Source organism: Tenrec ecaudatus, chromosome 2 (genome assembly GCF_050624435.1).
Source record: "Tenrec ecaudatus isolate mTenEca1 chromosome 2, mTenEca1.hap1, whole genome shotgun sequence".
Lineage (NCBI taxonomy): Eukaryota > Metazoa > Chordata > Mammalia > Afrosoricida > Tenrecidae > Tenrec > Tenrec ecaudatus.
This window is the reverse complement of record NC_134531.1, coordinates 24,465,374-24,480,420: the sequence shown is the minus strand read 5'-3', so window position 1 is coordinate 24,480,420 and position 15,047 is coordinate 24,465,374. Positions and strand designations below refer to the sequence as shown.

The 15,047-nt window shown below is 36.9% G+C and overlaps 1 pseudogene; it reads right to left on the bottom strand.

The window, feature by feature from the left end:
- Positions 1 to 10,116: 10,116 nt before the first annotated feature.
- LOC142441809 (U1 spliceosomal RNA) lies at positions 10,117 to 10,271 on the bottom strand (annotated as a pseudogene).
- Positions 10,272 to 15,047: the final 4,776 nt, after the last annotated feature.

Sequence of the window (15,047 nt, the reverse complement as noted above, 5' to 3'; positions counted from 1 at the left end):
AATGGGTTATTTTAAAGTATTGGAGTATAGACGTCTAACGTGGATTTGCAGGGCTTTAGGGCTTCCAGAGCTCCCTGGAGAGACTACGAGGACTTGCAGTTTTAAAATTCTGTACACTCTTTTGGCCAGTGGGCCACTTTCCCGTGATGTGATGGCATTCTTCTCAGACTGGACCCTCACTGAACCTTGGAAATATACTTACATGGACTGCTTACATGGGGTACAACTGAACCTATCCCAGGAAATTTCCTTATCTCAAAACCTTTCATTTGATCATGTCTTCAAAGTTTTTTTATTTGTTTGGTCCTGGTCGGTAACATTCACAAGTTTGGTTGTCAGATCATATACAATTAGACTGTCCTTTGTTAACATCCATGCAGAGCCAAATATATTGGTCTTTATGGGTGTAAGTATCTCGGGGAATGATGGAGTATAGATATGAACACACCCACAAAGATGTAAAAAAAACATGTTTATGTTTGTCTATTTATACAATCTAATTTTTCTGTCTGACTGATCTGACAAAAAATATTAAATTGATAAAAGCTTGAGCAAAATTAAACTACAGATAAATTGAAGGAGCAAAAATGTTTATTTAAAATGATCATGAAATACATTTTATAATTCCACAGGGACAATAAAATTGTTCAGTATTTCTAAAAGCAAGAAAAATGAACCTGTTAAATGACATGCAATTTGCTAAGGGGATTTAGAATAATCAAAAGAAATAAGTGTACTTAACAATTAAGACTTCTATTTGTGAAAGCGTGAAAGGAAACAGGATTGCAATTTGTCTAAATATTCTTGAATAAAGTATAATGCTCTTCAACACTCTGCATATCTTAAGATCGTTAATGGAAACAGATTTGACTCTGAAATGCATTTTAGAGTGCACAGATTCCACTTTGATTATTTTCAGTAATGCTCCTACTTCCATAATAGAAATATGCACACCCACTCTTCACATCACACATACATAATGTCACCCACAAAATTTAAACAAATAAAGAAATATGTGATTCTAAAATAAAATATTACTAAATGACTTAATGTATCATACTGAATAAATGCATATAGTTAAGATTTTACACCTGCTCGATCCTCAAAGAACTCACTTCTGCATAAAGTAGGTATAGTTGTATGTCCAACTAACTGACTTCCCAATACCAGAACACAAATCATAAACAATAATTAAAAGTCACTCACCTACTATACAACTAATCTGTATTTGTACTCGGCTAGGTTTGCTAGAAGAACAAATTCAGTGACAGTCATATGTGTTTAAAAAGGACTTTACATCAAGAACTAATATTATATATATACATATATATACATACATACATATACATGTACAAAATCCCTGTCTAGTCCAACTCCAGTTCATAAGTCCAATACTAGTTCATAAGCCCCCTTCAGACTCACACAACCTCATGCAATGATACAGAATTCAGGAAGGTCACCAGTCATTGGGTGCAGAGTGACATTGGTGAAAACATGGCTGGACTCTGGAAACTCTCCGGGTGGCTAATAAGCAGGAGAGTGAGGGGGGGAGGGTTAGAAAGGGGGCCTTTCTCCTTTCTCGGGGCCTCCTTATGAGAAGGCCACATCCACCATGAAGCATCATCGACTGTGACCTGTCTGATCAAGTCTGATGCCACCCCCAGTCAGAAATGTCCACTTGGCACAAATGATCTGATTACCACAGTGTGCGATGAACCTAATCTTTAGGATAAACATCTTCTTTGTTGCTTTATATCTTACCTTCATGATAAATATTCATAAAACTTTACAATACTTATTTCAAGATGTCATGGGCTCTCCTTCCTTCAAAAATATTAAATTCAATATTTTCCCCTAAAATTATATCTACCATTTGTTAGATGCCTTCAGTATCAATAATGTACATTATTTAGGCCCTTATTGTCATCAGATATTTAGTGTTTTTTGTGTCAGAAAATCCAATTCTATGTACTGTTCTGTTTCCTGAATAGAGCCATTTAGATTCTCCTATTGGGTATCAGAAATAAACGTTCTCTCCAAAGGAGGCTCACATGTCCAGAGTACCGCATTTTCCTTCCTTGGGATGGTGAAGGTGTACAGAAATAAAATAGGCACATAACAATTTTACACATTTGGATGGTTCAGTCTCTCATTTTGAGTGGTAGGGCAAAAACTGAACCAAACTCACTGCTGTTGAGTTGATTTCAAGTGTACCAATCCTATTGGACAGAAGAGAACCATTGCAAATGGCTTCCAAGGTTGTAGATATTTACAGAAGCATACAGCCTCATTTTTTTTTCAATGGAGCACCTAGTGGGTTTGAGTAAATACAATTAGCCAAGTGGATGGCCAGGACACGTTAACATTTGTGCAAGGGATTAAATTCAGCAGGTGGGTAACGGTTATGTACAAATCATTACAGTATGACTGATCTTACATGGGTTTGCTATGTCCTATGTCCCATTAATTTTGATCAGTCACTCCTTTATCTTTATAATAAGCTTTCCAATCAATAACCCATTTCTTTTGCACTGTGGTGGTTGCTATGATACCAAAAGCTATGACACCAGTATTCCAAATGCCAGCAGGGTCAACAATGGTGAGCAAGCTTCACAGGAGCATCCCGAATAAGAACAGACAAAAAAGAAGAACTATACTGCCCACTTTTGAGGGATTAGCCACTGAAAACGTTAGGGACAGTAGGCTTGTATTCAAATAAGCAGCCATCTAAGAAAGGAGTCAACTAAGACCACATGGAGGAATTACACCAGGCTGTGTGATCCAAATTTGATAATTACAAAATTATAATATGGTGAAGGGAAAAGTATCAGAACTAAAGTCATGAACATCTAATATGTAGAAGGCTATGGAGGCCACTGGTAGCTCAAACCCTTCTTCATATCATCGGACTGAGCCACTGGCAGATTCATTCTAGTTAAGGGCAAGAGTCTTGAAGAGCCTTACTACCAGGCAGAGACCACTCTGTTCTTGAGGATGCTGGATTAAACTAGAGATTTGGGAAGTTGATCCCCTTATAGACATGACCTGAATTTGTTCTGGACCACGTATCTCTTACTTGTCCAAGACAGAAATTTCTTCCTGGCTTTTTGAATGTTGATGGGGGTCTTTTTCTTCTTACAAATTATTTGTATTTTTTTCTTTATACTATCATGATTTTAGCCATACCACCTTAATGCAATTATGTTTTTTATTGTTTTCTGATGGGTTCCCCAGCTGTGAAGCATAGGAGTGGATACATAATGAGAATAATTGATACAAGGGGTTGTAGGGAATTCAGGGGTGGAGGGTGGTATGATAGGGAGTGAAAGAGGATTTGGGGAGTAAATTATGAAGGCAGTAGAGGGGAGGGAGCCCTAGAACTGATTGTGATTGCACAACTCATTTTAAAGGTGATTGAACCATGGGGGTTGGGGTATACTCAAAGATTGATATGGTGGTGACTGTACAGTGTCCCTTGATATGATTGAACGATTGAACTGCTGGATTATTTGATATGTAAAATATATGCCAATAAAATGATTGGGAACAAAAAAAATTTTTTTTAAATGATTGGGAACAAATATGTATCTTGAGGGCTGGTGTTGGGAATTGTAGTGAAAAACTCAGATAAAGTGTTTGAAAATGAGCATATATAATTATCATTGACCATATCTTTGGATAGAGATAATATAAAAGCTCAATATCATTCAGTCATAATAATCCAGGTGCAATTTGACAAACAGACCATCAACTGTTTGTAGGCAAATTCATTATGAAGGTTAAAAAAACATTAAATAAATACAAGAAAGTAATATATATATATACTGAATTCAGAGAACACCTCAAGAATGGGTTTGATACATTGAACACTGACAAATCCAATATATTACTGCCAGGTTAACATTAAGTAATTGCCAAAATCATGAGGGGTTGTGAGTTCTGTGTGGCATTTGCAATGAATTATGGAATACAGAGAGTGATGTGATAGAGACAGTTGATTGCAGAATAACTAGAATGGCTATAGGCTGGAGGCATATATAAACTAAGCTTCAATATAATTGGTCATGAATTTGCTTATGATGATAATGGGGATTTTATTTCTGATCTATAGAGGAGTTTAGATGCCATCAGGACACATCATTCTATTCTACAATATCTCTATATGAAAGCCTACTTAAACCAAACAACCAGTCAATTTATTGTTATTATTTTAGTTGCTTTAATAAACTATATTGCTTCCAAGATGGACGTGTTTGCTCTTTTGACAATGCTGGGTGTTTTCAATATTTTTCACCAGCACCGTAATTCTAATGCAGTAGTCCTTCTTTGGTCTTCGTTTTCATTGTCCAACTTTCACACGTATATTATGCTATTGAAAATAGCATGGTTTGGATCAGGTATATAAGAATCCTCAAGGAAAGATCCTTGCTTTTCAACATTGAAAGAGACCTTGTGTAGCAGGTTTACATAATTCAGTGTGTTCTCTGGTCTTTTGCTTGCTGCATCTATGAGCACAAATCTCTTGATTTCTTCATCTAAACAAGACAAAACCCTTAACAACTTCAATCTTTTTTTATATTAATCATGATGTACCAATTCCAGAGAAAGGTGGTCCAACAAAAAATACTTAAATTATAGGACAAAGTCATTAATATTTCATGAAAGTAAAATTTTACTGAAGATCGTCTGTTGCAACAGTACATTGGCAGGTAGCTGCTAGAAGTTCAGGCCCAACCTAGAAGAGGATATGAAACAAGGGATATTATTGATGATACCAGATGAATCTTCTTGGCTGGAAACAGAGAATACCAGACAATACTTACTGGTCCATCCAGTTGTGAGAATTTTTGTTTTCTTTACACTGAGTTATACTCCATACTGACGGTTGCAATCGTTGATGTTCATCAGCCAGTTCTACAAAGTCTTCCTCATTTGCAGCAAATAAGCTTATTCATATGCATATTTCTAGGGGTTAATAAGTCTTCCAATCCCATTGTTGCATTCTCTCTTCATATAATCCAGCTTCTCTTATTATTTGCTGAGCATACAGATTGAATAAGTATGGAGAGAGGAAACGCTCCACAAAACCTGATACACATGTGTGTTAGTTATATATTTTAAATGATGTGTTATGGATTTTTCTGTTTGCACTACTGCCTCTTGAACCATGTACAAGTTTTGCAAGAACATAATGTAGTATACTAGTATTCCCATTTTTATCAAGGCTACCCATAGTTTGCTAGGGTCTACACAATCTAATGCCCTAGCATAGTCAGTAAAACACAAGTAACAAACTTCCGGTATGCTCTGCATTCAGCCCAAATCCATCTCACATCAACAATGACATCACTTGTTCCAAATCCACTTAGGAATTTAGCCTGAACCACTTGCCACCACCTGTAAATATACTGCTGCAGTCATTCATCAAAAATTTTTTGCATGTGATTTTAATAATATTTTCATATAACTTAATCACCCTGTTGGGCTACCTTTTTTTGGAATTGGTACATCATCATAAAAAATGATAGAAGTTTTCAAGGATTTTGTCTTGGAATGGGTGCAAATGTAGATCGCTTCCAGTCTGCTGGCCAAGTAGCTGCCTTCCAAATTCCCTGGCATCAACAAGTGGGTGCTTCCAGTGCTCCTTCATTGGGAATTCCAACAACTTGTTTGGCCTTGTTTCAGGCTAATGCTTGCAGTGTAGCTTGAACTTCCTGTAGAACTCCTGCTCATTACTCATATTGTCCCTCTTGCAATGGTTGATGGACAACTAGCACTTTTTGGTAGAGGGATTCCTTGGATCCTTCCCATTTTTTTCTTATGCTTTCTGCATCATTTATTATTTTGTTGAGTGTGTTCTTCCTTTTTGATTTGCTAACTCAGTCTTTGCATATTGCATTTTAATATTTCCCTTTGTCTTTTGTTTGAAAAATTCATTGAAATTTTCTTTTCAATTCTTGAACTTCATTATTCTTCCTTGTGCCTTACCTTCTCTACAATTAAGACAATTTAATAAATTGCATTTGACATCCACTTGGATCTTTTCCTTTTTTCTCTTCTTTTATAAAACTTTTATCTTGCCTCATTAATAATGTTATTGTTGTCATGCCATGGGTCGTTGAGTCTTCTGCTCTTAGTGTTGAGTGCATAAAATCGGTTCTTATCTGTTATAGAAATTTAAGTATGGTAGACTAAATGCCAATCTTTTTTACTCTCTTAGACTTGTTTTGATTTTCTTCAGTTTCAACCTGAACATATGAGCAATTGCTGGTCTGTTTTACAGCATGCCCCTGGCCTGGTTTTAGCTGCTAATAGTGAACTTCTCCATGATCTCTTCCCAAAGATGTGGTCTATGTGATTTCTGTGTATTCCATCTGAATAAGTCCATGTGTATAGTCACCTTTTTTATTGTTGAAAAAAAAGTATTTGTGATGAAGAAGCCATTATTTTAGCAAAGTTCCATTATGAAATCTGTGTTTCTGTCTCTCTTACCAAGGCCATCTTTTCTGACTACTCTTCTTCCCTCTTTGATTCCAACTTTTGCATTCCAATAGCTAATAAATTATCAAGGCATCTTGATCGCAGGTTTGATCAATTTACAATTGAAAACATTGATAGTGTTCTTCAATTTTTTATCACTATAGCTTTGGTCATTGGTTCATAATTTGAATTATTGTTGAATTGACTTGATTTGATTGAATGCTATATACATAATCTTATCACAGACAGCATTGTGCTTCAAGATAGATCTTGAAATGTTCTTTTTTTACAATGAATGAAACATTTCTCTTGATTATTTCATGCCAGGCATAGTAAAACATATGGTTCTCTAATTGGTCAATATCAATCCATTTCAGCTCAGAAAGCCTTAGAAAATTTTACATATCATATTTCATGTTTTCAAACTTCCTATTTTCCTAGATTCATATGTCGTACCCATCCAAATCTGTTCATTATTTTATGTTTACAGCTGTTTCTTCTTATTTGGGGATCATGTCCCATTCCCAAATGAAGGTCCCAAAGCCTTTTCTTCCACAGGCTTACTCCATGCACTTCATTATTGCCAACTCCGCTCTGAGAACACAGCTTCTCTCAGTCATATTTTGAGTGTCTTCTCATCTGAGGGACTCATCACATCACACTATCTCTGTAAAGATTCTATTTATTTTCAACAAGTTTTCCATATCTGACAATGTTTCAATTCTGTCCATAAGGTTTTCTGTGGCAAATTCTTATAAAATGGATATCCATCCTCTTCCTTCTTCCTTATCAGTCTGGAAACTCCTCTGAAAAATATGCACTCTATGTGATCCTGCTGGCATTTGAAATACAAGGGAAATTGCTTCCAGTATAACAGCAACACACATGTCACCAAAGAACATGTGTTAGTCTAGTACGAATAGATCATCAAAACTGGGGAGATTTATATGTATACAAGACAGAACTTTATATAAACAAATAATTGCATATTAAGAAAATATTCCAGCCCAGTCCAGATCAAGTGCATACATCTGATATTAACCCATATGTCTGACACCAACCTATAAATTCCTTTTCAGACTCACAAAACACATGCAATGATGCCAAACACAGGAAGATCATAGGTCAGTGGGTGAAAAGTCTTGTGGATCCATTGGTGGTGTAAGCATCTCAGAATTGACAGGGGCCTCTACGTGGTTCTCCAGGTCCAGAGCTCTGACTGCATCAGGATAACTCGATTAGGCTCATCGTCAGTAATGTCTTGCAGGAAGTGAGCATGTGCCCTGCCTCCAGCAAGCTTATTATCTCCTTACCACCTCAAAATGAGGTCGTGAAGATCCGACCTTATTGACAGATCCACCCCTTCACCCTTAAGTCTCAGGTTGACTTCAGATTATGTAACTGCCATGGACCACCCCTTGTCAATTTGACACTTTCACACAACTCTTTAGCCATACATAATTTTCAAGCAAACAATTATAAAATCTCTGTACGCAATGGGACAAATTTAAAATGCATACAATTCAATATGTGCCACCCTCATTTAAACATAGCATTCTATAAGTGTACAAAAGTATCGTATGCCTAATCATTGCAGTTAAGTAACACCTACACCTTAATTCTATAATTGTATGAATATATTCCCCCACCTATGAAAGTTTGTAAGCCAACCACTTCATGCATTTATGCTCCCAATATAGGGTATCCAATTTCTATACTGCTCACTTACATCAATCCAATGTTATGAGGAGATAAATCATGTTCTCTGATGTGAAGAATCTTTATTCCATTTGGAACCTTATGAAGTCCACATTCATAAGCAAAGTAAAATCAGGACAGGCCATGCATAAAGTCTGCAGCAGTATGCAGCAGTTCACACTTCAGAGAGCTTCTCTTCATCTGATCAGTTTCTGGCCAACTCAATTTGGGCTGCCTCACCAGGGTGCCCATTGACTGCCTTGCGACCATGGGCCACATCACAAATTCTTAACAACTCTAGGCTCCTTGGGCTAAGTCGTGAATTCAGATAAGTCAACCTACTCTCATTTTCTCCCCTAGTCACTGTGAACCATGTCCATGGGTGCCATTGCCCATACTCAACCCATCTCTTTATTGCTGCACTTCTCCCACTTCCACTCAACAAGTGGATCCAGGTGGTCACCTAGTAAGCATTTCAGTCTGCCCGCAGGGTCCCTTTAATAGTCCAGTCCTAGAATGGACAGTTTCTTCAGGGTTCCAGATTTTTTTCAGCTTCTGACAAAAACCACTAGTTAGAGATTAAAAAGCCAAAGAATACCTTTTGCTTCAATCTGTCAGCAGCAATGTCCTGAGTACTCCAAATCACTGGTAAGGGCTGGTCTTTTCAGAGCTACTATGCATATGTGCCGTGACCCATTTAATGGTCCCATATTAATGGCTGAAGACAAGTAGGCTTACAAGATCTTATTTTCATACTTCCCAATAATCATTTCTATCAAGTATTATATCAATAACAATAAACAGAAGAAAACAGTAAGACAAAGTTGAATCAGATACTAATGTCAATTCTTAAAACAGTAAAGTTCAATTCTTATCTAATTTATCTTAAGCCTTATATGAACTATTCTATTGATACAAAATATGGTGGTAGGCCTTTGACTGCATCAAGCCAGAACCAGCCTTTCTGTTGGCCATTTCGGCCTTCTGTCAGCTATTTTCCATAAGCAGCATGGTTTCTGAAAAACTCAAGGGTCAACTTCTAACCCAGAGATCAAAATATACATAAATCACATTCATTTTCATCATTTCAAACAGGAATAGCCAAAGACAACAAACAAACAAAATAATCAAAACTTTAACTTCCCATGTTCTTTCCAGAAAACAACCCAATAAACTACATGGCCTTATCTAACATCTGGCTTGCCAAAGAAACAGACTACCATGAGTCAGAGGTCAAACAAACATCCACATTCCATCTTTATGATTTGTTTCTCTAGTGCCAAACTCCCAAGGTACCATAATATGTTAGTTTGGGTAAACTAGATAAACAAATCCAGGGAGACTCATATGTGTAGAAGAGCTTTATATAAAAGAGTAATTGTATATTAAGAAAACAGCCCAGCCCAGTCCAGATCAATTCCTTAAGTCTGATATTAGCCTATATTTCTGATACCAATCTATAAATTCCTCTTCAGACTCATGAAACACATGTAATGATGTCAGATGCAGGAAGATCATAGGGCAGTGGGTAGAAAGTCTTGTGGATTTGGTGGCTGTGTAAACATCTCAGCGCTGTCCGGGATCTCCATGAGGCTCCTTCTCATTCCAGAGCTCTGGCTGCATCAATGTAGCTCTATCATTAATGTTTCAGAGGGAGTGAGTGTGTGTCCTGCCTCCAGTGAGCTATTTATCTCTGTGGCTCTCCAAATGAGGTCATCAAGCTGCGACCTGATGGACAGGCTAAACCCCACCCCTTCACTCTTAAGTCTCAAATTGACAACATTATTGTAACTACCAGAGAATGACAAATTGACAGACTAGTGGTGATCAATCAATTTAGGATTAGTAAACAGAACATATGACTAAAATTAATTAATTAAAATTAATTTGAACCCATTAATTTTGAACCCATTTGATTTCTTTCTTCTTTTTATTTTACAGAGGAGCACGCTAATGCAGTCCCCCACTACCACACATTATGCAGTCGAATTTCCCACATTTGGGTAAATCGCAGGGGTCAGCACATCTGGAGTGCAATGGATAAGCCTCGCCCTGGGAAAACCATTTGATTTATTTCATTGAAATGAAACTTTGAAAGACTTTAATAATAAGGATGTATTCAGCTTCACTATACTGTCAATTTACTTGATGCTTTACAACAAGTTGTTATTAGAGTCTATTAAATGATCCCAACATCCAGAAGCCCTATGTACAGAGAACTAAATTCAGGCAGGTCCTGGGTCATCCTCATATTTGTTCCTATGTTGAGCTCATTATTGCAGTCATGGTATCAATTCTTCTTGTAAAAAGCCTTCCTCTTTTTGGTGCCCCTCCACTGTAGCAAGCATGATGTCCTTCTCCAAGGATTGGTCTCTTGATAACTTATTCAACAAATATGAGAAAAACTTTGGTTATCCTTGTGTCTAAGGAACATTCTGGATGTTCTTCCAAGATAGATTTATTTATTATTTTTGTAAGTCATGGTACTTTTAATATCCTTCACCAGCACCATAGTTCAAATAAATCAAATATTTTCAGTATTTTTTTATTCATTGTCCAACTTTCACATGCATATGGAGTGATTTAAAATACCATGGCTTGGGTAAGTTGCATCTTAGTTCTCAAAGTAACACCCCTGCTTTTCAACACTTTAAAGAGATATTGTGCAGGAAACTTAAGCAATGCAATATATAATATAAAATATTCCTAAATTGGAATATTTTGGGATTACAATATTTGGAATATTTGGAATAAAGTGGAATACTTTGGGCATGGCATGAATTTTAAAATTACTGATAGTATGATGAGGGATGTCAGTTGACAAACCAAAATAAGCTTTCAGTGACTCAGTAAATATTTACCTCCAATATAGAGTTTAATAGCATTATAAAACAAATGTGAATTAGTTCCAATTTACATTTGACAACATTAGGTTTTTAGGTATCAGCTGTAATGAATATTTCTGATAAAAGGCTTCTTAAAGAAGCTTAATAATGAGCCCATACTAATCTCCATTATATAGCCATTTTGTTTTGATGACTTAAAATTAATAAAATTATATTATTTCATGGTTACACCTTTTCCCTTCTTTATTTTTTTCTGTTACTGCCAGTTCCCTTATTCATGAAAATACTCATAATGTTAATTTAAAATCCTATGTAATTGCAACATTATTAACAATAAAAGAATATTTTACACATGATTTTAAAAATGTATTCTATATTAGCTAATTTGTTCAATAGCGGGACCTTCTTGTTCACTTTACGATCTTAGCAAAATCATAGACAAAGAGGAAATCCTTGATTTTCATGAGTAACTAGCCAGTGTCATGTGATCTGTTAGTGTTCAGTACTCCTTCTCATCTTCACGTCAGCACTATCCTAAGCTTTTCAAAGAGTTAAAGTATATTTCCTTTGCATCATGGTGCTCACAAAGCAGGAAGATGACTAGAGCTGGTGGAGAATAGAAACAAGCCAGCATCACTGCCTAAGCTGCTGTAAATGTATCTTCATTTCTGGCCTTTACTCTCTGCTATTAGCCAGTGATTTTTACTTAACATATATGGTGCAGTAGTTACACAATTTTATGCCAACTTGGTAAAAGACTGAAGGAGCAGAGTCTAGGTTGTCAATCAGGTCACATCCTGATTGATCACTCTTTGTGGGCATGGGATTCTCATGAGGATTCTGGGAACATTTTCTTCCTCCCTGGAGGCTGGACCCACTCTCTCTCTACTTCCCCTTCCTGTTGACAAGCCACATGGAGTCACACTGATGGCAGCCAATGCCTTGGAGTTGCTTGCACCACCACTGAATCCATAAGACTTTCCACCCACCAGCCTTCGATCTTACTGCATTCAGCATCATTGCATGTGTTGCCTGGGTCTGAAGAGGAATGTATTAACTGGTGTTGGACATATGTGCTAATATCAGACTTATGGACTTGATCTAGATTGGGCTGGGCTGTTTTCTTAATATACAATTATTTTTTATATAAAGTTCTCTCATACACATATTAGTGCCTCTGGATTTGTTTCTCCAGCCAATCCAGACTAACACATACGGATTGATTTTATAGGTATTAAAAAACTAAAAGGTATATATATATTTGAAATAATTTCCCATAGCAGCAGATGATTTTACATGGTTCGAAATAATTTGCTTATTTTTATACATGAGTAATATCACAATTGAATACAATTATTTGTCTGACATTTTTCTAGGTGGTGGAGACAAAAATAAATAAGGTGTAAACTCTGCCTTCAAGGAGTTGATAATCTAGCTAGAGACAGAGAGACAGATATTATTTCATAAACAATCATCACAGACTACTCAGCATGCAGCATTTACTTGGTGTTTTCTGTGTTCCCTCGTGATTTATTATGTCTTTATAATAGTCCTTTAATTTAGGTACAGTTCTCATCCTCATATCTCAGAGGAGGTAATCAAGGCCCCGAGAGTTATCTAGCCCCTGGCCATGCAATTGCAGAATGATAAATGTGGGATTGCAGTGCAATTCATGTAGAACTAATATATCCACACATAATAATATAATGTATAGTATCAAGGTGCTATTAGAATGTATGAAGAACCACCGACCAGGAGAGAGTGCTAAATGAGGCTTTCAGTACATATTTCTTGAAATGTCAGAAATTAAGAAAGTTAATAAAAGAAAGAGGGCAGGCAAAGAGTTCCCAGGCTGAGGAAAAGGCATGAAGATAGCTGACAGAGAGAATTTTAACAGAGTAGTTTCAAGAGAGTGGAAGTTAGAAAATGAAATGAGGAAGTAAAAAGAGTTAAAAAAAATAAAACAAAACAAACTTGTCTATGAGTCTTCATTTGTCAACTATAAGAACTTGGAGTCTACCTTGAAAGGAATTGCTGGTCCTAAGGGATTTCATTCCACTAGTGACACTGATACATTGTTGTGGTAAATGTGCAAAATGTAACTTATATGAGGTATATATTAGGAGGCCTATATCAGTCAAGAGGGGCTCTTGTATAGTTTTTTACTTAACCTTTTGTGTTACAGTACAACATGAATTTGAAAACTAGAAATGGAATAAAGAAAATAGATACCTTTTTTAAAAGTGAAACTAGGAGAACTTGATTGAACATAAGTCCGGGCAGGAAAATGTTTTGTTTTGTGTTTTTATTTTTTCATAATTCAATGATAGATTTGCCAACTGAGATGAAAACTAAAAGAAAAAGCAGAATGTAGTTCTGAGATGTAGCAACTCTAAATTTTGAAATGAAAAAATATCGAAGAAAGTTCCTAGACCCAAAGGAAAAGAATAAATAATCTGTGGACAAAAATGATGACTGACATCATTGTAAACAAAGAGAATTTGAGCAAACAATAGAAGAGACAATTTTTTATTCCAGGAATTGCAAGTAAACAAGAAGGGGAGTAACGAGTAATAGGCACAAGGAACTGGTAGAACCAATGAAATATTCTTGAATATTTACATTCCTTCAGAGAGAATTTCTGCATATAGATGTTTGTTTTAGAATAACAATTTGCTAGTAACTTTGTCTTCAGAAATGCTTATTTTTAACAGTACCTAAGACATAAATAAATGTAAAATGTCATATATTGGAAATAGTTTGAATTAGATCCCTAAAAAGCTACTGAAAAAAATTAACAATCTATTTACCACTGATAAATAACTATGAAAACTGAATATTTGAATGAATCCCAAAATAGATGATAAAGCAATTAGAAAAATTCTTTTTACATATACACCTTGATAGTAGACAGATAGATATCACCTGAGTCATCATGAAGGTAATATTTCAATAGTCATCTCTTTAGGTGTCTAGAGGTACAAGGTCTTATGATCAGCGGCTAACCAAAAGGTTGGCAGTACCAACCCATACATTGACTCCAGAGTAGTAAGCCCTGGGAGACTTGACCACTTTCATAAAAATTAGAGCCAGGAGCATTCATGAGGCTGGTTTACTCTGCAGGACATGCACCACCGCTACTCAGAATTGACTCAGTGGCAACAGGTTAGGTTTATAATTATCTCTCTCTATTCATAAATATAAAAGCACAGTATATGATAGTTACACATAGCACAAACAATTATGGAAATAGACTATGCTGATGAAAATAATTAATGTCAAAGTGCCTGATACAGCATAGGGAATGGTTAGGTAGCTCAAGGCAGCAACCAGGTGTTGTCCCTCTACATGCCAAGGCCTCTCTGCTCCCCTGCCCCCCCAGCCATTACAGGAAGCTGAAAGCCAATTAAGGCTAGAGGGCATGTGCAAATCAGACCCTTGAGTCAGGAAGCCAGTACACTTGGGTGGGCCCCAGTCTAGGCCAGGTGGGCTTAATTCACCAATGAGGTCAACCAGTACCTTAGGTCACGCCTCCCAGCTGGGGGCCCCTAATAAGGCAGAATTGGGAGCACACAGCCCTCTTTCCCAGCTGCTCCTCAGTGGTACCACATGGCCAGCCTGTGATCCCACTCAGTTGGGCCTCAGTCTCTCTCTCTTGTTCTCCCTCTCTCTCTGGCTGCAGTCACCACATGTGGGCGTGGAGTGCCATGCAGGTGCCTGTGTTCAGTGTACTGTAACACCTGAAGCTGCGTCTCTCTTTTATAAAAACCCACTGGGATCACAAACTAGGCTTCGGCATGAATTATTTCTGTGTGAAGCCAAGGACCGAGGTATTTTTTCACCCGAGGAACCTAACATTCTGGTTCCATGTTACTCGCATATACAAGGCTGAGGAAACAGTGGCTCAGCTGGACTTGTGGAAAAGACACCAGTCTGGACTTTTCCATGCTACAGAAGTTTCCGGGACAGCCTATGGGAGCAGGCATAATGTAATTCAGGAGCTCCACACCCTGTGTCTTTCTG